This window comes from Tinamus guttatus, unplaced genomic scaffold (assembly GCF_059628265.1).
Source record: "Tinamus guttatus ecotype Peru unplaced genomic scaffold, ASM5962826v1 Tinamus_guttatus_pri_ptg000383l, whole genome shotgun sequence".
In the NCBI taxonomy this organism is placed as follows: Eukaryota; Metazoa; Chordata; class Aves; order Tinamiformes; family Tinamidae; genus Tinamus; species Tinamus guttatus.
In genome coordinates this window covers 3192761-3219892 of record NW_028288917.1, presented here as the reverse complement: position 1 = coordinate 3219892, position 27132 = coordinate 3192761, and the positions used below count along the sequence as shown (strand labels likewise).

Sequence of the window (27132 nt, the reverse complement as noted above, 5' to 3'; positions counted from 1 at the left end):
GCCTCTTTAATATACAGTGCAAATCATCCAATAACTTGCGCTGCAAAAATCATCAGATTGATCATTTCCTATGAACCAGGTTAGAAAAGCAGAGACTGGCAGAGCTTCATTCTTCTCCAAGTAAACACAACTGGAGTGCAATTACAAGCACCAAGACTCAAGAGGTACACGAACAATCAAACAAACAAAACAATACCCAAGTACCTGCTAGGACACCTGCATTTTAAGTGTACATCGGGTATTTTGAATGTATGACCTTGGACAAATCATCTAGGACACTCAAGGCAGACACTTTCCGCAGCCCCATGTCCTAGATGACTATAGGGGTTTTGGTCTGGGAGACTACCCACAACTCTCACCCATAACAGCCCAAATTCCTGTTTTTAAAAGTCAGGACTTAACCAAATATCTAACTAACTAGGCAAGCTCATGAGTGTATCTAGAAAGAGAGGGGATATGTCTTATTTTATATCTACAGAATTCAGGACGTCCCATACTTAAAAAATGCCCAACTCCAGTAGGATACTCCCCCCAACTCCTACAAATATTAGTACTATTGTAGGGACGAAATAGAGTGTAATAATAAGCTAGTCAATACTTAGTCTCAAAGTGCAGGAATTCTTGATAAATGGCAGGACAGGTGGCTCTGCATGGAGGGGTTGCCTATCTGCAAGGACTCCTGATATATGGCAGGTCAGGACGTTCTGCATGCAGGGGTTGCCTATCTACAAAGACTCCTGATATATGGCAAGACGGGATGGTCTGCATGGAGGGGTTGCTTATCCAGAGGTGTCCCAGTCGGCAATAAAATATAGATAACATTGACATGAAAGCAGAACAGGAGAACAGGAGGGGGAACATTTTTGGGGTAAAAACAGTATAAAAGAGGGACGACCGAAACAGTTGGGGTCCGTGGTGTGACCCTTGCGTGGGAAAGCCCGGACCCCAGCTAGCTGGTAATACTTATTATCTTTCTCCTATTATTAAAAGCACAAAATATCGATGGTGTTTGCCTCTTTCTCTGTCGATTCGAAAACCGGACTTAACACTATCTGTCATTTTTATAGTAAGTACTTTACAAATTTCTTTAAGGTATCTGAACTATAAATGAAGTGGTGCTACTTGGTAGAATTTTGCCTTGCAAAAGGTTATCTTGAAGAGGTGTTGAAGTCTGTTAGGCCATTTTTTTTTATCTCGAACTTTCTTTAAAGGTGAAAGAATATGGGGGGTCATGAGAAGATAAGATTTTGATGGGTGACTCAGTGTACAAAATAACCTGTGCCAGAAAATGTTGGGATCCCTGATGTGTCAGGATGAATACTAGCTGCCGTTTGATTTTATATGACTTCCTTTTGATGACCTAAGAAACACTGTCACTGTACATGTAAAAACAGCAGATGCCTCACGCCAGTATTGCCTGTAATACCTTTTATTAGTCATTTCACCCATTCCGTGTGGTGAAAGGAAGCACGGGACAGCTAAAGTGCTTGGCTGAAGAGGAGGAGGGAGGAATTGCAAATCCTCTCTTCAGCAGCGTTACTGATGGTCTGCACAGTCCCTACATGTTGCAGACTGCCTCTCACAAAAATGGCACAGGGGATATTATTCTTAGGGCTGTTAGGCTGGATTGGTCTCAATCACTGAGGGTCAAATTCCAAATGGTGGCATTTCACTTCCAGATACTGAGTTCCTTTACCAAAAAAAAAAAAAAAAAAAAAAAACACTCCACACTGGTAGGAAATTCGAACACGCAAGGAAAGATCTAATGCTCAACTTGTGGATTATTGTGTGCATCATGCTGAGGTACCAAGGGCAGCCAGTAAGACAGGCAGAAGGTTCCCGCTCCCGTGCTAAGGACTCTCAGCACGTCCCCAGAGCCAGGAGCTCTGGGGCAGCGTGTGGCCCCTAGAGAAGGGGCCCCATCCCCTACTTGCCCCCTACCTCCATTTCTCCTCCTGCCAGCAGTGACCAGTGCTCGGAGGACCCAAGATCTTATTTTAATCTCACTCTGAGATCTGGAGTTAACATCATCCACAATGCTGTCAGCATCTTTGTAACTGCAGCTCAAAGTTAAATAGATTTTCCTTTGCTATTTCAGAGGAAAAGCCAATTAAAATATATGCTCTCAGGTGGCCTCTTTAAAGTCGCCCATCAGGTGACACCCTTTACCGCCTGCAAAACATATATATATATATATAAAAAGAAAAGGTAAAAAAAAATATAACAAAAACCCTATGAATTTCTACCAAACAAACTGAAATTTTAAGAAATTTGCAAAGACACTCTCATGCCTCCACGGCAGCCTCAGGAGACAATAAATGCTCAGGAAGCTCCCCTCGATAAAAGGCAATGGGGAAAACAAGGAGGGGAAAAAACGGCTTCCCCCATTTTTTCTAAACTCTACCAAAGGCAAAACATTTAAATTTAAGCTTTTAAACAAAAAAAAATCTCCAAATGCTGGATTAATCCTAAAGGCAAACTTGCCAGTTAAGGGGAGATCCTCTCTGGATTTGAGTGCAGGAGGTTGAGCACAGGGTAATCTAACTGGGTCCAAGAGGGATGGCTTAGCAGATCCTCAGGTACAACAACCCCTGGTCAGATCTGGGGCTTCATCACATTCCTACACCTGGTGCAAACATATCTGGTTGACTTAGCAGTTTATGTTTCTTAACCCTCGAGTGCTGAGGCATCTTCTTTTCCACACGCATGCATACGTGTGCATACACACACACTTCTGTCTCTGGGAGATGTAGGCTCGTAAGAAAACTGTGCTAGGATTACACCTATCTGCTTGCAAGATGTGCACTGGTCTTCAGTTGATTCTATTGCAACACCATGCAAACAGCTCCCACCTTCCTTAAGCTAAGATACTCAGTGCCCAAGGGCCGGTCCTCCTCTGAGCTGCATACCTCCACATGCCACTCTGAGATCTGCTGCCAGGGCAGGGTAAGAGAAGGTTCCTTCAGCTGAACATAAAGAAAAGGTTATTTAAGGAAGCTCTATTAAAAATGTTGTTTGGACAGCAAGCTCAAGTATGTAGTGTGAGAGTCATTATAGCCTGGGTGACTTCAGTGTTCATGCCTTGTGCATTTGCATTACAACACAGTCCTTAACTCCAGGATCACAGCCTGCATTCCCCATCATCCGGCTGCTCCACAGTGCACAGACACGCTTGCAAGGAAGCAGCCAAAGCTGGAGCCGGCAGGTATAAATCTGTTATTTCTGAATTTCTGCATACTCAGCTATGCCAGCTAAGTCCTGTCGTTCCTCATCTACTTTGGTATGCACAAGACCTTTCAGGAAGTAAACTGTTTCCCTAAGTAGAAACCCTCTTCACGTGAAGTAGTCTCAGAACTTGCCTATTGGCTTCAAGTAGGTCTATTTAAGGCAATAGAATAGCACTTGTATCTTGCTTTAGTCTGACTTGTAGACAGGAAGAAGTTTGTATTTTAAGAAGAATCAACAGCACGAATAACAATTTTCTGAAAACTACAGTCACCATTCTCTAGTGTTTCTTGAAGTTTAAAACTAAGAAATACAATGATTTTGAGGAGTAAAATGAAATACTTATGAACTACAGCATCTTCCTCATGCCCATGGATATAAATAACAGCCTCATCCTACAGGTACTGAAAGCATAAAAATTAAAAGCAGAGAACAAAGAAATCCTAAAATGAGCAGAGACGGTCTTTCAAAGCAGTGTTACACAAAGACTGAATTTCAAAAACACCCTGTCTTACTCAGAGATAAAGTAACATTTAGTTCCTACTGCATCTGTGACATTTTCTTCCCCACATTCATAAACCACGGAAAAGCATTATGAATTTATTATGAGTGCCCAGTTAATCAAATTACAATTGAAATTAAGAGACAAAACAGAGAAAGCAGGTCTGGGGCAGCAAGACAATTTTGACTGGAAAAAACTCTAGCATGTGATTTTTCATTTCTGGCAGACTCGATATAGATACACGACTAGTCATACTACTGCATGACACAGGTCACAAGCTTGAAAAACATTTACTCGTCCCTTCCTCCCTCTCTTTTAAGCAGTAAGTATGGAAACGTCATGGAAGAGGCTAAAGCAACGCTTCCTCCTCCCCAGCCCTGCAGCGCGGTCACCCTGCACAAAGCCGCTTTCTGGCTGGTAGGAGTTTGATACCAGCCTCCCACTTGCTTATCTGCACTACACAGATTTTTGCACTGCATCCATCTCCATGGTATCCAAGAGCCTCTTCACACTGCTCTCCTCCCACTTCCTCCCCACTCCGCTTCCCTCCTCCCTAGGGAGAACATGACAGGAGAATTCCTCAGCAAAACCGTCACCTTTCCCTCTGCATGTCTCGTCTGTCCCCTGCTCCCTTTCAGCATTTGCATGCTGTAATCCACACCTTAGTACTTAAAATGCCATGCTCTTCCGAGGTTTTTATTTAATTTTACAGGCAAATCCTGGATTTTTTTTTCATGGAGTGCCACTCGACCTAGACAGACGATTTGAGTGAGAATCTTCATCCAAATCAGACATGAAGTGATTGGAGCTATAGGAATCAAAACCTGACAGCAGGTGCAGGGCTACACATTCAACAAAACAAAACAAAATAGAAAAAAAAAGAAAAAAGAGAGACTGGACTATTTAGAGAATACATCTTTTTCCTTAACTAAGCAGAAACAGTTACCAGTTATATCAAGCTGAAGATTTAACCGTCAGTTCTTTCAAGGCTCCCAGCTGGGAGCTAAGGAATTGCAATATTAGATTAAAAATGGACTTTCATAAATGCAGAAATAGAATAAATGCTACAGCAGATAGCATGTCCTTAATGCCATGGGGCTTCCCTAGCACTAGCCAAATTATCTCTGGTCTACGGTATAGAGCCATGTTATCAAATGTAGAAGGAGCAAGTTCCAGATCGTAGTGTGGACTGAAAGATTCCTCAAATGAAGTGAAAACTTCTAGCTGATGTCAATGGATAATGATCAGGACCTATTTATGACTGTTTTCTTTACAGCTTGCTGTGCTTAGGGGCATATGTAAATAATTATTATAATTAATGTTCAAATTTGTATCTATATTTACTTATGTTACACAGATATGCAGATTGCTTTTTAGAGCAGCACAGAATATTTTACAATTTAGCAAAGTTCGTATTTTTATCTCTGGGAGATTTCCTTGATTACATAACAGAAGAAAACATTTGAGGCTTTCTGAGTGTTCAGCATGAAATACTTACAGTGTTTTAATAGGAAGTAGAATTAATTCCTAGAAAATCGTTTTAAGCTTGGCAAGTTAACCCCTAAAACAACTTTAAAAAAAAAAAAGGAAAAAAAATAGAAAAAACACAGAGAAGCTGGAGCATGTGAAGCAAAATAATTCTGCTGTGAAAAAATGCCTCTGTGAAATCGTTATCTGCTCGCTTAAAAGAATCTCCTGCATATGAATGTGCTCAGGCCTCCCTATGGTACCGAATGATAAAGATGTTCTGCTCTAGATATAATTGTACGGGTAATATGGCCATGGCAGAGGGAGATGGATACTATTTTCTCTTGTCTGTTTAAATTTATGTTTATTAAACCACAAGCCATTGCAGAGAAGCAAGCCAATGAATGAAAATGAATGTTTTACAGGTCCAAAATTGCAGAACACCCAGAATAAGTCAGAGCACTGCATAGGTAAGATTCAAGGCAGAAGTCACCGTGAAGAATTTTTACTGCGTGTTGTAACTTGCCAGAAGAAAGACCTCAGTGTGATTATCAGGCCCCAACAGGAGATGTGGATATTTGTCTCTGCTTCTCACGTCTTGGCACTGCAGTAATTCCAAAGTCAGAACAGAGCCTTAGGCACCTCACAGGTCCTTGTGCTTCTGTCCAGTGTCCTCTAACGTAACTCCCCTCCTCTCTTGACCAGCAAGTTATTACACTGAGGATTTTGACTGCAGAAATACAGCAATAATCAGGAGAACATGCATCAAGGATACAGTGAACAAAGACATGTGAGTTTATAGATTTAAAATTATAGAGCAAACGTTTCAGAACTCGGCCTGACCCATTAAGTGATAATTTTGTAATCAAAAGACAAAAAAAAAATTGTCCTGGGGCACACAGCTATCCCCTAAAATGTCCTCTGTACATTCTGCTGGAGCAGTGTATTACTGGAAAGAATAGGTTAGATGTTTTGGCTTGATCCAGTGAGAGAGTTCCTACCTTTTTATCTTTCAAATGTTGTATCATTTCTTTTAAAAAGGAAGGCATGTCCTAGCCACTGCTATCTCCACTGCTATTTATTAAGCACTGATGCCTTCCTACTATCCTCAGAAAATCTGGTAGAAGAAATTTTAATTGTTTTCAGTCTAAGGATCATATTTCATTACATTGCTTTATTTTCTTTTCCTTATTTTCACCTCAGGGCTTTTGTTTTAGGCAAGATTTCTTCATCAACTGCTATAGAGATGTTTTGAGATGATGTTTGTAAACAAATACATCTTTAGAACATTTGAAATTCAGTACTGACTCCTCTGCTGCAATCTCACTTCTCTGAAAGTCTCTTGTTGCCTCTTGTCACTACAGGAGTATATTCTACTTTGGTTTCCTTTTTATTATTAAGCTTCCTTCACTTTTGGATTTCATATTTGACAATGTTAGACATTACAGTTCCCATAGACACTCTTAAAAGGAGAAGGTCCTATTCTTGAACCTAGTCCCTTCCTGTTATTTAAGCAAAAAGGAAATATTCAGGATTTTTTGCCTTACAGATATCTGCTCTCAGAAAGAGGAGTCAAGCTTTCCTGTTCTCAAGCTGTTGCATGATACGAACCATTATAAATCAAAGCTGGTTTGCTATTATAGCATGACCGTATTTCTTCTTCCAGAGCAGACATGTACTTATAACCAGGTGTTGAAACATTGCGTCAAGCTATTGGATTTCAGTTTCCTAACAACATGCAATGGGTCCAACTTACAAGAGGCTAAATTTGAACTTCATTCCAATCACAAGCATAATTGCATTTTGCAGCGCTTTTTAAGGGGTTGTATCAACAAACACTGGGTATCATTTCAGTTCCTGAAGAACCCAGAGATTACCAGTGTTTTTTCTGAGACTTATTTGAAGCTGTAACTGATATCACACTCATCAAGACCAGCTGCAACTACTGACAAAATCGGTCCTTAGAGCAGCTGGCTCTTGAGACGGAGCAGCGGAGCTTGCAGCAGCTCTGTCCTCCCAACGGGCACACATCCTGAGCACCAGCCCCATTCCAAACAGCACAGCTAACGCCTGCTCCATTACTCATGGAGAAAATACTTAGAATCCCACTTTTAGTGTATCTGGTATTGCTGAAAATAGAGATTTTGCAAGAGCTTTCAATCCTTCGCTGCTGGCTGCCCGTTTCCCTGCCCTCCCTGGGAACCGACTGTCGACGTGGCCTGAGGAGCTGCTTCCTGCCCATTTCATGCTGTTCTAATGTCAAAATAGAACTTGCTATTGATTCATCTGTTTGGTTTATTTTTAATACACATATTTTCTTCTCTTTTCATCCTCTACCTTATTGCACCATTTCCAAGGAAGCATCAGGAACATAAATAAAATATGGAGATGTTGTCAAAAGGACAAATTTTACTGAAAAAAATATAAATCACATTCATAGTAGCATATCAAATATGCTCATATCATATCAACATATTTATTACAGTAGATTTAAATATGCATAATGTCTCCATTTCTTGCTCAGTAAAAGGGAATGGGTTAAAGAAGATAAAGCTCAGTTATATTGTGAAAATATTACAATATGCATATACATTCTTTCAGATTATATTATGTCTCAACCAAAATGGATATTTTCAAAGACCATTGCCAGTATTTAAGGAACTACCAACAACAGAAGTAATGTTTCTGCTAAAGAAAGGGTGTTCAACTAAAAGTGACAAGAGGATTTAGGTAAAGAGGAACTCACTGATTGAATAATCATTTTTATATATTTGACTGAAATTTAAACAAGGGAAAGCAAACCTAGAAGAATGTTAAAAGGACTTCAGATAGCATAATTAAACTTAATAGCAATTTTGTTATTCCTATTATCATGCAATCATCAAAATCACCATGCCAAGTTAAGCTCAAACACGAGTTTGAAAGTTATCTCACTTCTTGATGACCCAGAAAAGAAAACATGATCATCACTATGACTTATTTCAGGTTTGCACCAGCAGTGAGATGAATTAGAATTATCCTGTGATTAACTATCACTTAAAATAATTAAATCTTTTAGAAGTTACCGCGCAAAGTATACTCCCTCCACATAGCTTTTATAAGAATACAATATATGTAGACAAAAGTCATGTATTCTGAAAATTTGCAAAATACCCTGTTCTGAAGTGATCCAAAACAATGCCTTAAGACAGTCTTTTCCCTATTAAAGAGTTTAAGAAAATAATGGTCAACAGCCATTGCTTTCTAATTGCTTTCTGACTTCCTCTTCAGTATTTAGACTCTCCAAAAACAATAACCCTCCAAAAAGAGCAACTACCTTTATATCTTTCACTTTTCAGAACACTGCGGTCTGTAGTGGCATGATAAGACCTTGCTATAGTGATCCATAAATCTGTGACCTCCAGGTCCAATTATTTTAATTGGCTGCACTTATCAGAAAATCCTCAAATTATTTAAGACACCTCAAACTAAACACAGCATGAGGAATGCAGGTCCTTTGGGAACACGTCAGTTTGATGTTGAAATAATTGCACTGTCAATCAAGGAATCTAGACGTTCAGGAATCTGGAACAAGCAATGTCAAAGTCCGTAACTTCCTAAAACATCTCTGATTCTGGGAAATGATGATGCCCTCAAAGGGACAGAACAACACTGCAGGGAGGAAGAGACAAAGACTTTTCCAATGATTCCACAATTTCTTTTTTGAAATGCAAAGAAAGATGAGAATAAATACATCAGGTCAAACCCACTTGTATTTTCAACTCTCCTTCACAGAAGTATTTCTAACCAACTCATCAGACAGGTTCAGTCCTGAGAGAAGACAGAGAGTCTTTGAACCACACGCCGCTACCTAAAAACATATGCAAAGTTACAGGTTTTGGGTAAATATCACAAAGTGTTCTTCCATCTGTTATGATCAGCACAACCAGCAGCTGTAGCATCTCCTTCTTAATGGCCATACCTAGATGTGAGATAGCTGGTGTGGCTCACGTGGATCGGGAATGAGAAATACCTATATTAACACTATATTGCACTAATATTGCAAAGGTTGGTCAAAAATCTCCATGGAGTGTCTGCACGGGCAGAGGTCCAAGCCTCATATTGCAAAGAACAAGGGATGAGCAGAGACTGCCCCTACTTTAGGATGAGTCGGATTGGGACTCTGGTGGAGTGGTGGAAGCTGGTGACTAGTCCAAAGTTTGGAAGGTGACTGAGCATGTTGAACACGTTAAAAACAGAAGGTAAAGGCTAAAAATGGCTGAATATCCCTGGCTTTGTGGGACAACACTGATCTGCTGATCAGATCAGCTGTCTCAGGAGTTTGCTGCTTGCCCAGAGCCTGGATGACACAAAACAACTGCTAAGATTCATTGAGCCTCTGGGCTGCAGCCTTGAGCCACTTATCCACACTGGGCTGTGTGGGGTGATTCAAGGCTGCTGACAAAGCTGGCTGGTGTCCATGAGAGTCCTTGCTCTGTCATCTTTGGAAGGCGGTGGCAATCTTGAGGGAGAAAAGAGAGGAGAGAAGGCTGAGGAGGACTCTCAGTCCACTTCTGCTATGCAAAAAGCTTTATAGGGGCAGATGCAGATTCTACTCCTAGATTGCCCAGTGAAGGAACAACAGGCAATGCTTTCAAGTTGCAGCAAAGGAAATTCTGACTGGACATCAAGAACATCCCGGAGAGGCTGTGAAATCTCATTCATAGAAATTTTCAAAACTCAGCTGCGTAAAGACCTAAGCAACTTGCTCTAACTTAGAAATTAACCCTGTGCTGACTAAGACGTTGAACTAGATAAGCTCTCAAAAAGTCTCTTCCAACCTAAATTATTCTGCAATTCTAATACAGTACATTTAATACATTATTGCACTCAACTATCCCACTAAGACAAAGTATTGTAACTCAGTTATAACACAGTTCTTCCTTCTCCTCTAAAATTTCTTTTTAACAAACATACGTAATTTCTTTGTCCACTATTGAATCTTAAATTTGAATAATGAAGGCACTTACATCCACACGCAAAAAAACAAAGCCCCCAAACCTGATGGAAGCATAGCAGCTTTAGGAATGAGCCAAAGTACTCTCTTGGCAAGTTTTCTTTGTAAGAGAACTACTTACAAAGTAGTCACTCCAACGCTACAGCTGTTTAACAACTTTAAGAGTGAGCTATGGAGAGTGATTTGAGGCAAGACATTGTTTATAAAAATAAATCTTTCCTGAATTGTTAACGATTTATCTATGTTTAAGCATCTGTGGTTTTTGAGGAAGAACAGGAAAAAACCTGCAAGCTTGCTATTTGACCAGAACAAACATGTGCATTTTAGTTCTCCAAAATACAGAAAATGATAGTAATAGTTCTTTTTTCTCCTGTGTGTATGTATTATATAAGAAGTATATATGTACTTTACAACGCCTAGACTATGAGGTCTCCTAGTTGGAGGTTTAGGTACTACAGTGGTACAGATAAATGATAAATTTGCATTTCTCCCAGGGAAAAGGCTGCCCTGGGTTATGCTTGCTTTTGTGGTGCCATGAGGTCCCCCACTGAAACAACAACATCGTTTGTGCTGATAAAAGTTAGCGTGAAGTAAGGCAAATCGTGATAAATGTTTTCAGCCTAGAGGATTTAAAATCCTTTAACAGAGAGGTCCTGGCCTCCTCCAGGCACCCGTCCCTCCCCGGCGTGGGCTGACACGGTGCCGCTGCACGCGCCGCATTCCTGCGACCAACAGGCCTGGGCTCCCGGACACCACCAGAGTCCTCGTCCGGCCTCAGCGGGAAGCCAAAACGCTAACTGCACCTCAGTGTTGAGCCCCCATCAGGGGGACGTGGCTGTGCCCGAAACAGTCTGCAACAGAAATACGCAGCGGGAAAAACCTTTCCAGCTGAGCAGAAGTCAGCCCTGAGACATCCCCTGAGGAGCGCTGTGGAGGTGGAAGTGGCCCAGGGACCGCAGAGAGGGCAGCCGCCAGGAGGGCTGGACACGAGCCCAGGGACACTGTGCAGCTGGTGGCTCCCTGCGCAGGAGCTCACCCCTAAAGGCTTTACTAGAGAAAGAGCGATGCCTTCTCCTGCCTTCGTGTCACCCACGTAGTGCTCCACAAGGCCAGGCGTGCTCTGCCCCCGCCAGGATCTGCGCAGGGGGAAGTGCAGGGGAACATGTTTATACTGTGGCCTGCCACAGGGAGTCGTGTTAATTCACAACTTTAATAAATTATGTGATTCAAGTGCACCTATTGTTAAGATAATAACAATATATACCAAATTTTGGCAGTGAATCTTGAGTGTTATTTCTGCTTACATGGAACTGGAATTTTAAATATCTTGATACCTGTATTTGCACAGCAGATGCATAGAATTAAACATGTAGAACAGAGCAAGAGTTCTTCCCTGTATCGCTGCTAGAAACAAACTAATCCTCATTAAAAATTAAATTTCATGGTTTTGTACTAGGACTTGACAACAAAACTATCCCAATGGCCTGCTTTAGTTTCCTGTGTAGGAGTCACATATGTACAAGGGAAATTCACAAGTTAAGTAAAGCAAGAGAAGATGTTCTAAGTGTAGATTTTATCACAAAAAAATACCAACATCCTAACTGTTAACCTGCATTTAAGGACCTGATTGATAGCACAAATCTTTCTCACTATAAACCAAAGAATAATCCATGTACCAAAAGTGGTGGACCGTAACCTGAACTAGCAAGCAAGTCCTCTACTACTTTACAGTTCATTAGTAGTTTATCTTTGATATATGGTTGATCTTAGAAGCTGTTTAGTCATTCAGATTCATTAATATTATTAGCTAAGAAATAGAAGTAACCTATGCAAGTGGGGGCAAGACACAGTATTAGGACCAGAGTGTATCTATTAAACTTATCCGATATCATATTTCAAAAGTAGCTTTTAAACTTTTGTCACTCAACAGAGAAGTTGTGGATGTAAAGCAGTAGGTAAACATTAGTGGTATGCTCTATCTTCAGCGGGGCAGCTACAGAGATGAATCAAGATGTCTGCATTTGTATCTAGCTCTTTCCTCCAGCCAGGTGAAAGACAGCCTGGAAACTGGAAAGCAGCCATGGTGTTTCCAGAGACTGCTTCATCTTAAGTGTCCTTCTTTGAAAGTCAAGTCCATTTGATCATCTTTTGGCCCAAACACTAGCTGAGGCGGCAGCACACTACAGAATCCATGCATACGCACAACAGAACTGGGACATTTCACTCCTGATGGACAACTGCAAGTGATGGCAGGAAAACAAGAGAAGAAAGAGGAGTTATTTTTGGAAATACTTATTTCACAGATTTGGGTTACACAAATCTTTCATGCAAGGAGAACAAACAGACAAAGATGCCTGAGCCTTGTTCATGCCCTGAGCAATGTTTGATAGCACACAGGGATATGGATCTCAAAACACAAACTGGCTACCCACACCTTCCTCCCCAGCAAGCAGGCATTATTATTGAAATAACAGCTTGCTCTTCTAAGCCAAAAATTTGTCTTTATTACCCAACTTTCATTCAGTATTGAACAACATTATAGAATATTGCAAGCCCCGGTCATTTGAGGGGATGTTGCTGAAGGTGGCATAAAGTGAGGCTTTATGCCATAGGTCTCAGTAAGCAGGGTATCATTTTTCTATTCCAGTTGAACAGATTTGCTTCTGGCAAGGGCTTTTGAAGAAGGAGACTGCATAATTTGTGCAGTCAGCTCTTGAGAACACAAAATAGGAGCAGCAGGGCAGTTTTAATCTGGGAACTGATAATACCATACTTTTAAAACTATGTAGGTTCCATAGGCTTTTTTGCTTTGTAGTCAGCTTGGGGTCTGCCTACCACTAGGAGGCCCAGATATACATTCACAGAAAGGATTTTGAGTCCTACAAAGGTTAAAAAAAAAAAATCCCAAACCTGAAAAAAGTTCTCCTCTTACCTTACCAGTGCCTAGTTTTCTACAGGTTGTGCCCCTTCAGCATTAAGAAAAGGGTCTGGAGGGTGCCAAGGAATCTAGGTGTGTTACCCAAGTCAGCTGCCACCAAAGATCTAAACTCTACTGAGACAGTCTTAAATTGAGTCCTGGAGGCGACGGCACTGTCGTACCTCTAAAGGCAGCACAACTCACCTAGAATATGGGAGATCCAGCTGCCTGTCAGGCCTCTGCCAAATACAGACAATAGATTTTTAAAATGCTGCCATGTTTATTTGCTTAAGAGTTATTATGAGATGAGATTCATTGTTTCTGATAAAGATTCTGCATTTAGCACAATTAGCTTCATATTAGGTAGCCCACAAAGAGCTCTGCAATTTAATCGAAAGAGAACTTGCTAAAACGTTCCAACCTCCACTCTTTGAAATGCTTTGCATAATGCTGAACGGCTTTTGCAGAGCCCAGCAAAACACCCCCTGCCCCATTAGAGCCCAGTGCAAGCTAGAGCACCCCCCAAGAACAAGACCCCCAAATGTGGGCACCTTGCTCTGAATTAAGCAGAGGAATGTTTGGGCCTGGATCAGCTACATCTCAGAGGAGCACGCTAAGTACTCCCCAAAAAGAACAAAAAGAAACAACTGCCCCTTCCTATAGCTCGGTATGCTTTAGGGGGTCGCAGCAGGGCTGCACAAAATTGATTAATTTTCTGATTTACACAAGTTTTGTATTGGCTTTTAGGGTGGGCAGGTTGGGTAGGGGCAGGGAGGGAGATGCTTCAATAGCTTTCCTTTGCCATCAGAGAGGCAAATAAGTATAAGAAATCAGTATAAGAAACAGTGGAATGGTAGGAGAATACTTTTTGTTGGTAACTATAAATATAACTATATAATGACAGAGTTTTTACACATGTGCTTTCTTAACTATGTGCTGAAATAAATGTGGTTTTTGAGTGTTTAGTTTTTCTTTCCTGCTGTCTTGGCTATCCAATTGAAAATTGGTTGTTTTCAGTCTGTTTATTTTAATTCTTCTTTTCACATTGCTTTCAAGAAAATGTCACTTCCTGAGAACAAAAGGTTAAGACACGCAATGCTGAACTATACAACCAGTCTGCTTGACAAGCCTAGCCCACTGTAAATATTAAAGACTGCGCAACCTGGCGAGTAGACAAGCTGTCTCCATTGACATATGCTCCTGTTTCAGCATTTTAATTATTCTCATGGGTTTTCCAACCTTCAAGCACTTCAGCAATGATGCTACCTCATCAATGGTAAACACCGGCAATTTCATCTGCCTCTTCAATCTAGAATCTATCAGTGAAATTACTTGAGCACTGTCCACCCAAAATACTACAAGGCTCTGCCATTCAAAAAAGGATTGCCTACTCCAGTCAAATGCTATTAAGAAATCTAACAAAAATGATGTTTTGGTATCAGCCAACCCTCTAAAGTTCCATTTATTTACCCAAATATTCTGAAAGACATTTAAAAATAAAAACTGTGCGCATCTGAAATGTTGTGTGGTTCCCAAATGAGAGACTGTCATTGAAAAATGCCTGTCATATCCCCAGATCACAATGGCATAAACATATGCAAAATATTTCCTACTTGGAATTAATAGGAAATACACAACTGGACTCTTCTGACAGTTTAGGGAAGAACTAGTCTAACATCCCACTGCACTTCAGACCCTTTTCCTCATATTGGTATTTATAATTCAAACACAAATGTCAGGTGGTAACTGAACCTGCGGTGCCCTGAGCGTACACGATGAAAAGTTGGGGGTTTGCTGCAATCCATAGTACTAGTATTTTATGCTATTTCACAGCAGTAGTGGCAATTCACTTTGTGGTACTATCAAAATACCAACAGAGGATGTTTTGAGCTAGAAGACAGAACAAAGACATTACTGTGACGTGACATTATGTGGAAATTTATATTATTGTAATTTTAAAAAATAGGTGTTAAATATAATTGAGGTTTTCAAATAAAAATTACTGTTTTACTGTTTTTTCCCTTTTACTCAAGTCCAGAAAAGAATCCTCTTTTCAACACCATACTGACTTATATAAGAGATATATAAACATTTCCTGCCTTTCACAGGTAACCTGCTATTTCCTGTCCCTTTACTCATATCTATGATCTAGGTCCAGGTCTAGATCTAAGTCTAGTAGGAAACTGCAAGATAACCTACCCGATCATATAAGATCGGTTTTAACATTGTGTTACTAATGAAAATATATCTGGAGACATCCTTTCTACTCACTTATATAAAAACCAAATTATTTCATGATGCGACCTGTTCAGATTCAGGGATATGATAGAGCCCGTTCTTGGTCATAAAGAAAACAGCTGGAGTGCTGGGGCACCTCCAGTGCTGGAATCCTGACTGAAATGTATCGTGCACCTCTCATCCTTAATAGCAGTTAGAGCAATGGGAACTGGGAAACAGAAACTTGGTGCCTTTTACATAAAATCGAACATTTAAAAAAAACAAGATATATTGAAAGTCTCTATGGAGTTACAGATTTAACCACTGGTATTGGGGGAAAACAAAGAAATAAGCCTTTGTTCGAGGTATTTGCACAGTAGTGTCAGCACAGAGTTTGATTTACAGAGATCAATATAAACCTGGAGGAAACATAACTAAATTGTATTAATTGAGCCACAAAACACTAGGATAAATATTCCAGGGTTCTGCTGTGTTTGCTCTTTGACTCAGCACAAAACATTTTATTGGAGCACAGATGTGCTCATTTGAGTTTAATATTTAATTGTGATTAATATCCATTCACAAGCCACTGACTACCATCACTGATTCAGCAGTCTGCCCACATTTAATCACATGCTTAACTTTTTAAGTATGTGCTTTAGTGCTCCGCCGGATTACAGTAAGATGTTATTACTAGCAAATTTGCCACATACATGCTTGGGTTATGACTTCAAAATCAACATGCATGAGCTAAAAACATAACGTAGAGAACATAATGAAAAAAAAGTAAACATTTATCCATGTTTACTACCATTTGGTAGCTGCATAAGGCTGTCACTAATATTACTTTTTTAAAGTTTTTTATTCAGTGCATCACACCACAGGTGTTGGCACACCAAATAACTGCCCTAAACCTAGTTTATTATGTCTTTGAGATTTTGGATCTTTTCGCTGAGAAAAAGAAATGCCATATTGGACAGCTGAACATTGTAACTGGCAACTTATTAACTTATGGAATCAGTAAAAAGGCCTCTGAATACTGGTATTAAAATTTAAGAATGAATTTCAGAATTTCTTTGCAGAAGTAAAACTGGTAGAATATGCAGCTGATCTCCAAATGCTAGCATCCTATATTGTGAAAAAGCCTATAGCACTATTAGAAATGATGATTTCTCTTTCATTCAAAAAATACATTGCTGATATGGGTAAAGAAAAGTTCTGAACAAATTGTTCAATAGATTTATGCTTTAGCATCAAAGGGTAAGATTCCTCCTTCAGGTACTGCTTTGGATGGTTACGACGATACGTAACAGTCACTAAATCAGAAGCAGTCCATTGAGGATGCTCTGCAAAGCCAGCCATACTTATTATATTTTATTGATGCCCACTAATACAAACGAGATCAGAGTATGGCCCTACTCTCTAAAGAGCCATTGGAGGAAATACAGAACCAAAAGGATCATGTGCTACATCATCCCCCGAATCTGGAGAATAACTCCATTTCCAGCTACTCAGCTCCACAAAAGCAAAGACTCCTAAACCAAAAATTTTAATAATTCACTGTTAAAACTTGGCTCTATCAGTGATGCAAAATAATCATTACCAAAGTATCACAGAACAACTAGAATATAAGAATAAGTCAGATTAATCCAGTGTTATTTCACAGTATCAGTACATTACTGATGGTATTTATTCCATTAACAGCTAGGAAAAATAATCTTTTGTTTTTCTAATTCACACATAAAAGTTCTGCTTTACCACAGTGAAGGATATTACAATGGGCTAGTGGTGGTTTTTCAAGGAGAGCTGGTCAGGTAAACAAGCAGACAGGAGATGCACAGCCTACAGTACTGCCATAGCAGGCTTCCTGGTAGTTCAGAAAAGCATCATCCATCAGCTTGTGCTTTCCCAAATATGCAATTAGTTTATATGCACCTTCTGCATCACATCCTAAATACGTTATTCAATAAACCCTAAAATAGTAGTGTAAGTAGACAAAACAGTAACTCCTCAGTCTTCCCACATTTTGAAACTGATTAGACCACACTACAGCTTTCACAGCAGCAAATACTATAATTAAGTCTATCAATTTCATTATAACTTCCCTGTTTTCACCTGCTCATTCTCCTTCTCCAAAATTATCTTTCTATAGCTGATTTCATCCAAAACAGCATCTGGGATGCTTAATTATAATTTGAGATTTACTGTGGCTGCAACTCTCGGAAAGTCTATTAAAAAACCTATTCCTTCCTGTGAGGCAGGTGCATGGGATTAAAGAAAGCAGAAGTGCTCAAATGCAGAAGGGAGGACAGTTCCCTTTGAGAAGGCCACATCGTTTCCTGCCCCTCACCTCCCACACCACCCTTGCTGCAGAAGTTGCATCCACACGAGCTTAGCTTTCAGACCATCAAGTAATAGCTGCTGACCTGCCACATTTTGGAGCACAGAGCCCTGGAAGGTGATCAGAAGAGCCAAGTTGAGGCAGGGCTGCTGCCAGCAGCGGAGGTTCTCCTGTCCTGCTGCCCTCTGCCCAGCTGGCCTCTCTTACACTGCTCCTGCTCCTTGCCCAACTCTGCACGGAGCCCGTCCAGGTTTTCAGAAGACAAATCCAGAAATAAATCACTTAATAAACAGATGAATTTTGGCTGCCTTACAGAGCTACATCAGCCTCAAAGACAAGAGGCAGGATACCCCAACAGGAACAAGGAGAGGCAAGGCAGCAGAGCCACCTCACTTCATAGCAGCAGAACCAGTGGCTTAAGAGATGGTCTCAGTGCTCTCTTCCAACCTCACCTGAGTCTAACGAGCACGGATTTCAGCAGGAAGCTCTTCTTATAGGTGTTTAAAGCTGAACCAAGTGCTTTAGATGGGACTGATCTAGAACTGAGAGGACAATATCCTCAGCAGGAGGACTGAAGGTGGAAAGTATATAAGGGCAGACCATGGCGGAACTCTTCTGCACGGCTTACCTAATTCAGCTCACAACCTTACCCCTTCTTTTGTGAGAAACCTAAAATAGCTTAAAGGATCAAAAATTAAGAGGAAAAGAAAATAGCTACTTCAAGAACTGGAGAAAGGCTAGGGTCAGAGGAGTTTCACTGAAACTTTCTGCTTAGTGCCATGAAAAGCAGGAACCTGATGCGGCTGTAATCAAATCCTCCTAGGAGAAATCCACATTGGAGTCTTTACATGGTCGGCTTTACTTTTTAAAGGACACAGGTCATTTCTCAGAGTATTGATATAGCCAATAACAATATATTTTTTTCTAGAAAAATCAAGAACATGGACTAAAATCCAAGTGTCCAGTGAATTAACTTTGTTCAATGCTTACGCTGTGGATTTTGCCTTCTATTTTTTTCTTTAAAACCTGAACTTTTTTCACATTCCCCAGACAGTGAAACTACTACGTGTGAATGATTCCATCTTCTGAAAAACTCTTTTATGTAGTGCTCTGTAAGCATAAAAGGAGTTGAAAAAATTATATGCCTGCCTAAGTGGTTATCTCTTACAAGACTGCCAAAGGAATTTATGTGCAGTTTCTGAAACGTGGGTGACGTTATAAACTGTTTCAGCTGAAACACTCAAAGTCTTTATGTATGCGGAATCTGATGTTTCTGGTAATATTTCAGTCATGTGTCTCTCAGGCCACATAGTAGATTATTGCATCTAGATGACATAAATGCCAGTGGAAGGATCTTGAGGCAAAACGTAAGCAACCACTTGGTAGAGCAGTTAGTGTTTTTCTGCAAGAACATCTGAAGCAGTGGGATTTCCCAAGGTGGCTTCCAAAGAAAAACACCTAAGCCATGCCTGGAAACAGAGATCTGAATGGAATCCCAGTGGAAAAACCTAAATAGAGGGCTGCAAAATCAGCACCTTCCTGATCAGCTTTTCTCCTGGAGAGTAGTTAAACTTCAAAAGAAAAGCAGTGCAGGGTTTTTTCTTTTCTAAAATGACCCATAGCAGTTAGTTAGGCAACTTATTTATAACTCAGGTTTAAACCTCCAGGGGCTGAGAACCTAGACTTCCTCGGATGGAAGAAAGTTATTATATAATAAGTTAGGGCTTAGATACACCCCTGTGAATTCAGCTCCCAGAGATAGTCACCCAGCTTCAAGATCCTTTTGGATCTGGACCCAAGAGTCTTAATTGTGTTTCCCTGACTGCACTTATCTAACATTTTTCATAAGTCAGCTGCTCCTAAGCTAGTCTGATTCTCAAACTGCATACAAAGACAATTTTTCTTCAAGCAGTTTGCTCTTGCATTTAATGTTAGATGGTGTAGCATATGGACTCATTTGCAGATAAATTCACAGCATCTTATGAAATTCTGGCAATATAATAACATTCTGCTGTCTGTATTTTGGCTCCAAGAAATCCTCCTGTTCATTAAGTATTACAATATTAAAATAAATATACTTGATCTCTCATTCTGTCATTACGATTATCATTATGACCTTACACTAATGTGCTATCTTGCACATGTCCAGTGATTTACAAGGCTCCTTCATGCCTGGAAAAAAAGCTGTTAAAATGCAACAAAAGCATTACATCTCTCCATTCTCAGTCTAATCATGTACTGCTGCATCTATCCTGAGCTTTCTTTATTTTCCAGATACCAAAGTTTATATGTACAAAACCCTAATGTAAATGGTCCTTTTTTCTCTACAACATCCCATGTAAAACAGCAGAGGACAGCAAAAACACATCTTTAAAGTCATAAATAAACAGACTCCATTTTAATAATGTTTTGTTAGTCAGATAGTTCTCTGGAAGAGGAAATGAGCACCAGTCCTTTGCGGTTTAGACCTTCGAAAGCACTGATGGCCCCTGCATACTATCTAGAGAGGAGAACTGGGCAGACTTGTCCTTCTCTATCTTTTTTTTTTTCCCTCTCTCAAAAATGCTGTGGAGCTATTACACAGATCCTGATCCCATTACACAGGTCCTGATCCCATGCTCCAGATGGGAGGGCACTGAGGAGAACACTATGAGGGCTCACTGTCTACTCATGCATTTAGGTTTCTGTCCAACAAAGAGTGAAGCTCTGGCCTGGGTGTTCAGTTGAAGGGGCTGGGAAATGCACCAAAATCCCCCAGTTCAGCTGTAGACAAAGCTCTTAGGGTTATATGTGGTACTTTTAGCATCTCTTGTGGTCCCTACTGACACGTCTCACGCTGATTTTGAAGGGATATCAATACAACACAGGGTATGAATCCATACAAACAGAACTGGTACTTTCACCGCACTGGTCCTAGGCTTTTATTAATCCAAGCATCTTTAGCCCTTCCATTGCATCACACTGGATAAAAGCAGGTGTTTTGGTTACCTGATTTTTGCTGTTGTTTGAACTCTACTAAAGTAGCTACTCATGCAGGAGATGTGGGAAGGCTGTTGAGAGAAAACAATCGTAAGTGCATGTGTGGATAGAAAGATTCTGTACATTTGCAGCTGGCAGCAGGGAGAACAGACATGATATTTGTTTGTGATGCAAAGTAGAAGAAAAAGTAGAAGAGGGAAACAAGTTTGGGTGTATTGTTAGTGCATAGACCATGTGGCTACAGCTCAGTTGGAGCTAGCTCAGGGGCAGCTCCACAGGCATTTGGTATCTCTGCTTTTTCTGTGTCCGTGGTCACCAGGGCCCCTGCCTCATTTGGCAGCGGGCCCACATTTTTCTCAGTTTTTTTCTATTTATTTGTTTGTTTGAGGCATTTATTGCCAGTTTGAGTTAAAAGAGCTTCTGATATATGTAATTTTTAACATTCTTTTTCCCCTCAGGAGCTGCATGGACATCATTACAAGACTGGAGCCTACTGTTTTTTAGTATGAAGCCTTTAAATAACATGAATTTAAATAAATATGGAAAATTACTATATTTATTCATCTCTCACTCTTTTTATTTTCTCTGTAGAAATTTTCAGCCATTCAGTAAGACAATATTATAAAGTATAGCACTGCATTTCTAACTCTTGTGATTTTATTTTTTTTCTTGAAAATTCAGATCATCAAATCAGATGATTGCAAAATAATCGTAACTGTTTCAACTAAAAGTCTTCTAATTCACAGTATTGCAATGAAAAACTTGAAAACATGAAGCAAATCAAACCTAAAGGCTCAGCAGCCAAGTAAAAACAAACAGAAAAAGTATTTTTAAAAGAGAAAAAAAAATCATTTTAAAACAATCTTATGATTTTTGGAGACTGACTCATGACTTTGTAATATTTAAAGTTGGCAATACTGATACCCTGTGATTTAGATGACTAATCACACACTGAAAAGCTAATAATCAAAGTAAGCAGTTTGTGAAGTACCCACAGACTAGCAAATATGTATCTCGACTACTCAGCAAAGGCTGATGCATAAATTGTCAACAAATAGAATCAGTTTATATAAGTGCTTCACAAAGAGAGAAGAGAGCTAATCAGTTAATCAGTTATTTTATTTGTATCACATAATGCTACCAGCTGCAGTAGCGAGTGCTAACAGGAAAGAATATGGAGCAGACGGAATAACAGGCTCGTGTCTAAGCTGAGCATTCCTGGGGAACCGGGAAATACGTCTGGAGAGCACCCAACGAGCCAAAACTGACTGAAAGATAACTGCAGTTGCATCCTGCACTGGACAAGAAAATACACGGAGGAAGGAAAGAGGTTGGAGAGGAAGTCGGAGAGAAGTGGTTGACTTGCTTCTTGGGAGCAGATCCAGGTGGCGGGTGGAATCCGTGGAAGGTAACTATGAAAAGAAACAGGAAATTCGAGTAGCAGAGGAGACATCACATCTGAAGAGAGCTGGAGGCAACAGAGGTGAATCCTGTGCAGCAGTTCACAGCTGGCTTCTTGCAGATCTTTTACCTTATCCGATATTAGACAGATGGCAGAAGGAGGTGTATTTAGTGTGTGCTCAGCACCAACTACGTTTCCTAACAAGATGGACTCAGTTAACGCCGCTCATAGCAAAATGACACTCACAAAAGCTAAACCACCTACAGGCAGAGATGCTGCTCAAATAGTGCAGTTCCCTCGAAATGAAGAAAAGAAGTGGCTTATTTAACAATTATAGAATTATATACAACTCGAAAATTATAATTTGAAGATGTCAGTGAATAGGAGATGAAGAGAAATGATGAATTTGGTGGGACCTAACGATTGATTTGGAAAGGCAGGAAACTAAACAATTTTGGAAAGGAAAGAAGCTCTATACACTGATATTAGTTAAGTATTTTCATAGCTACTTTATTGAAAAATATGAAGAATAAGATATGCAGCCCTAGTCAAAAACTTTATATCTTCTTTATATAAAATTTATATCTTTCTACATAAAATTTATATTCTCTTTATCTAAAATTAAATAGGGCTGTTACTAGTTTGAGAAAATTCTCCTGCAAAGGCATATTTAACTACAAGTCTGCCAAACCAGAATTTCATTTTCTTTTGAAGAATGTGATATAGTTCAGATATTACATTAGTAGGAGTGCTAGCCTGATCCTGTTTAAGAGTTCCTACATCCCTAGAAGGAGAAAAAGGAAGGAACACACTATTTAAAAATGAAGGTCAGATCAAAGCAAGTAAAAACGGGAAACTGTAGTGAACGAAACAGAAAGATCCATCTGTATTAGGGCTTTCTATAGCAGCTGTCACCTAGCAGCCATCTCCGTAATGTCTAAGGTGCTCTGTAATTGGGGTGGATACTAAATTTCCAAAGGAGACTGCAGACTAAATGAAAAAGATGGAGGGACGTATTTCATTGCTGTCAGCCAGATAGGCAAGATATCCCATTTCTTACTCCAGATGGAGATGGAGAACAGCTCACATTTCCAGGCAGTGAGTAAAGGGGTGACTGAGAGGCACAAATTCATTCATGAGCTGCTCTCAGAGTGCAGCTTTTTAAACATACTGTAGCGATGCTCATAAAAAGGAGCCGAGGGAGAGGAGGAATCAACAACATTAATCCCTTAGTAGAGCAGGAGTAGGGGTCACTGGCACGGAATACTGTCACAGAATAAATGTCTCTGTCTATTCTCCTTTTACATTTATTTTTAATAAATGTCTGAAAATAAAATATAGCACTCTATCTGCAGGAGACCATTCTCTGGTGACAATTTTCTACCTCCGTTGACATTATCTTTTAATTAACTGCAAGCATGAGGGTTAGTCAATAATACAAATAATTTTATAGAAAGGGTGGCAAGTACACAAAGGAAAAATTTTTAAATGAATATATTTGGTCAGAAAGGAGAGTCAGTCACTAAAAACACTAACCATGTATTATGCTGGAAAAAGAACAAAATAAAAATGGAAAGCTCTGACACACACACATTAGATGAATGGAAGTAGCTGTAAACATTAGCAAAGAGCACCTTACCAAGCAATAAACTACCAAATAAAAATGTGCTGACAAAACTTCCCTGTGTGTTTTAAAGGCTGCCTTTAATGTCCAGAACATTCCAATGCATTTATTTTATTGAAATGAATCACTGAAAATATTTATGCAAAACATATATAAAACAAAGTGAAATTGGTCTTCATTATTCTGCCTTGGCATATGGACTTTGAAGAGCGCATGCTCCACATTCTGCCTGCTCATACTATTCATAACTGTTCAATATGTCTTTACATGATACCGCCCGTTGTTCTCATCTGGCTCACTTTCTCCAAAGTGCCTGTAAATTAACATATTGAACTAATAGTAGATATTAAATATGACAGTTTACAGTTCTGTCTAGGGGAACTCATATATTTCGATTTTATTTCATGAACACTCTGAAAGCTTGTACCCTTGATCATGGTTTTAATTGCATTTTTCCTTTGTTTTTTTAGGAAAAGGAGATTCTGGTATATATGAAGGATGGTTTGCATGTGCTTCCTTTTTCTATTTTGCCTAGGGATAAAGAGTGATTTATGTGGTAATGTATTTGCCAGGAGCCTGCTTGTCCCTAACTCTCACAGCCCTTGAAGAGTAAGACAGCAATCCAGACCATGCAGCATGGGATAAAAACACATGAAGAAACCGGGCACAAGCTGTTGAGTGAACAGCATGTCAACATGGCCTGCAGGGCTGCAGGAACTACACACACCACAGAGCCCTGCTCTTGAAAATAGACATCGGCCTTGGAGTTTCTGTCTATCTGAGGGGTGTCTGAACGCTGCCAAGAGCCAGCACAGTGAAGAGCTCCGAGCCCCCAGAGGGGTGGGCAGAAGTTTGCAGAGGTCGGGGAGGCCTGGCAGACCCAGACCTTTTCAGCACTACAGAGATTGCTGTGAGGGATGATCGGGAAGGCAGGGGAAGCCCTGCAGAAGCTGGCCCAACAGCAACATCTGGTGTAGCAAGGTCAGCAAATAATGCTCTCAACAACGCTGCCAAACCTCTTTTATCACAGGGAAATGCTCTGCCCTTAGTATTTGGGCTTCTTGTAGCATCATGACTCTACCTGATTGGCTTCTTTCTTACCTCAGAAATTGAAAAAAAAAAATGAACATACTATGGAGAGAAAAAAAAAAAAAAAACCTGTGTTTTATTTAGGAACAGGAATCATTATATTCCAGGCTGTCTGATATAGAACTAAAAGCTGCCTGTTATCCAGTCTCACTCTCTGCTTTTTTAATGCCCCATACCCCATGCCACTGCAGGCTACGCAGATTCTTAAAACAGAAGCCCCCATAGGTAGGGTCCTTTCCAAAAGATGTGTTTGCCTTCCAAAGATTTGTGATCTTTTGCTAAAAGCAGAAATAACAAGCAGTCACCCCACAATACACAACCTCACTGATCATTATAGTTTTAGATCCCGTAAAGCACAAGTAACAGGTTTTTGTTTACTTTTTTTTAATAACTGAGTGTGCCCCAAAGGAGAAGCTATCAGCAGCCAAACAGCCGCTGCAATAAAGCAAGAGCTCTGGAGCAAGCTCTGAGGCTGGAGCACTGGATCTGGGGATGCGAGCGGACTGCAAGCAAGAGCTCACCATGTCCACGGCAGCGAAAGATGGCCACACACACCTGCCAAAGAGGGCTGCAATAGTAAAGGGCCAAAAAAAGCTAACTGTGTAGATGTTGGAGAAATACTGGATGGGGTGAATATCTGCTTAGCTGGGATTCACAGTCTCTACTTAGCTGACAGAGGAATATACAGCTAAATCTCAGACTGTCACCCTGGATACTCTCCACAGGCAACAGAAAGGAGCCAGCATCCTGAGAGAGGGGTCCAGATGGGTTTCTATGGCAGAGAGATGAGCCATCGCTGAAGGTCTAACGGCCAACTACACAGGATCCACAGCTGTGAGCAGTAGCTCAAAAAAAAGTAAAACGATTTCATTAAAGTTATATTAGCTATATTTTTAAGTCAGTACACACTTTATGCTGGATTTTTATGTCCCTTGAATTCTGAAATCACTCATTTTCACTTGTTTAAATACCTGTTTAAACCACCCGCCAGTCAATCTCATATTTTGCTCCTTTTTTACTACAAGATGAAAGGCATGGAATACTTTCTATTATAGTATTTATAATTAAAATGTATTTGCATACATCTATATTTAGCATGTGCATACATATCAATGTGTTTTTTTTTTAATACACTGCAGGTCTTTGCTATCAAGTATAATTGTCTTTTTAAAAAATGTATCAATATATTTGAAAGCTCACTACTAGAGATTTTCATTATGCTTTTAAGTGTACTGTATTTTGAGTGTATAGAATCATACACATCTCATTATTGGTTATTTCAAAAGAATTTAACATAAGCCATTTCGTATTTTCCTAGGCACTTCCACAGTCTTTGAAACAGCAATTAATTCTCAATGATTTCTATGAGTTTTGGATCAGACTTGTGTTATCCTGCTAACGGAGGCAGCCAGGTTTACTTCTGTTTTGAAATTCTTCCTCGGTTTGCGGCTCAGTGATAACATTGTCACTCTAACGAATGCCATGTGCTTTACGTGTGACGCAAGATGCACCTCTCGGACAGATGCATTTACAGACATAACATCCACATTTGGAAAGAAAACTCTACCAACATTTTAAAAGAGTCATATGTACTATGAGGTTGTCAGTGAGGAATATTAAATATAGTGGCTAAATCTCAGCCCATCGGCTTCACCCAACACTTGTAGTCATATCCCGTCAGGGCCATGGACTCGTGGATGTCAAGTTTGCCTAAATGATCCCTATCATGACCTTTCTCCACCACAGGAAAGTCTTCTTTTCCCCAGGCTTTCTCCCTGGTCCCAGCGTCTGGGACTCCCGAGGGACAGTCTCAGCAGCACAGACTGAAGCGAAGCAGCCGTTGGGTATCTCTGTCCTTGCAGCAAACCCACCTTGGCCCCTCTCTGCTCACTGTCCATGTGCTCTGGGACGTGCTAACCAGACCGCAGTACTCTGACGGTGGCCTTACCAGCTAGGGCTTGCAGTTCCAGACAAAATTTCTTTTCAGCTTTGGCTTAGCACTTCCCCTTATTCACTCAAGACAGCTTTTGCTCTTTGGATAGAACATTTACCCAGCTCATGTTCACACGGACCCTACAACCTTCTTTGAGCTACTGCCTTCCAAGACAGAGTTTCCCTTTTGGCCTTCATGCTTTGTACTCTTTGTTGTATTTGGATAAATTTAAACAAACTTTGGCAGAAACTATTTAGCAAATACGTCACATCACTTTGCAAAACTGAAGTGCCTTCCTCAAACTTTACTGACAATGTTCTCACGGAGACCATTGCCACAAGTACTGAACACACAATAACTAGTCCCTAAAGATCCTCTCTAGGAAAGGTTCAATGAAACCTCTAAATAAGGCAGATTTTGTTCCCCTAACACATCTATAG

General features: G+C 40.2%; 1 protein-coding gene across 4 annotated transcripts in view; it reads right to left on the bottom strand.

Moving 5' to 3' along the window:
• The window catches only part of DLGAP2 (DLG associated protein 2), a 432244-nt gene that overhangs the window by 363055 nt on the left and 42057 nt on the right, over window positions 1-27132 (bottom strand). The window lies entirely within an intron of this gene.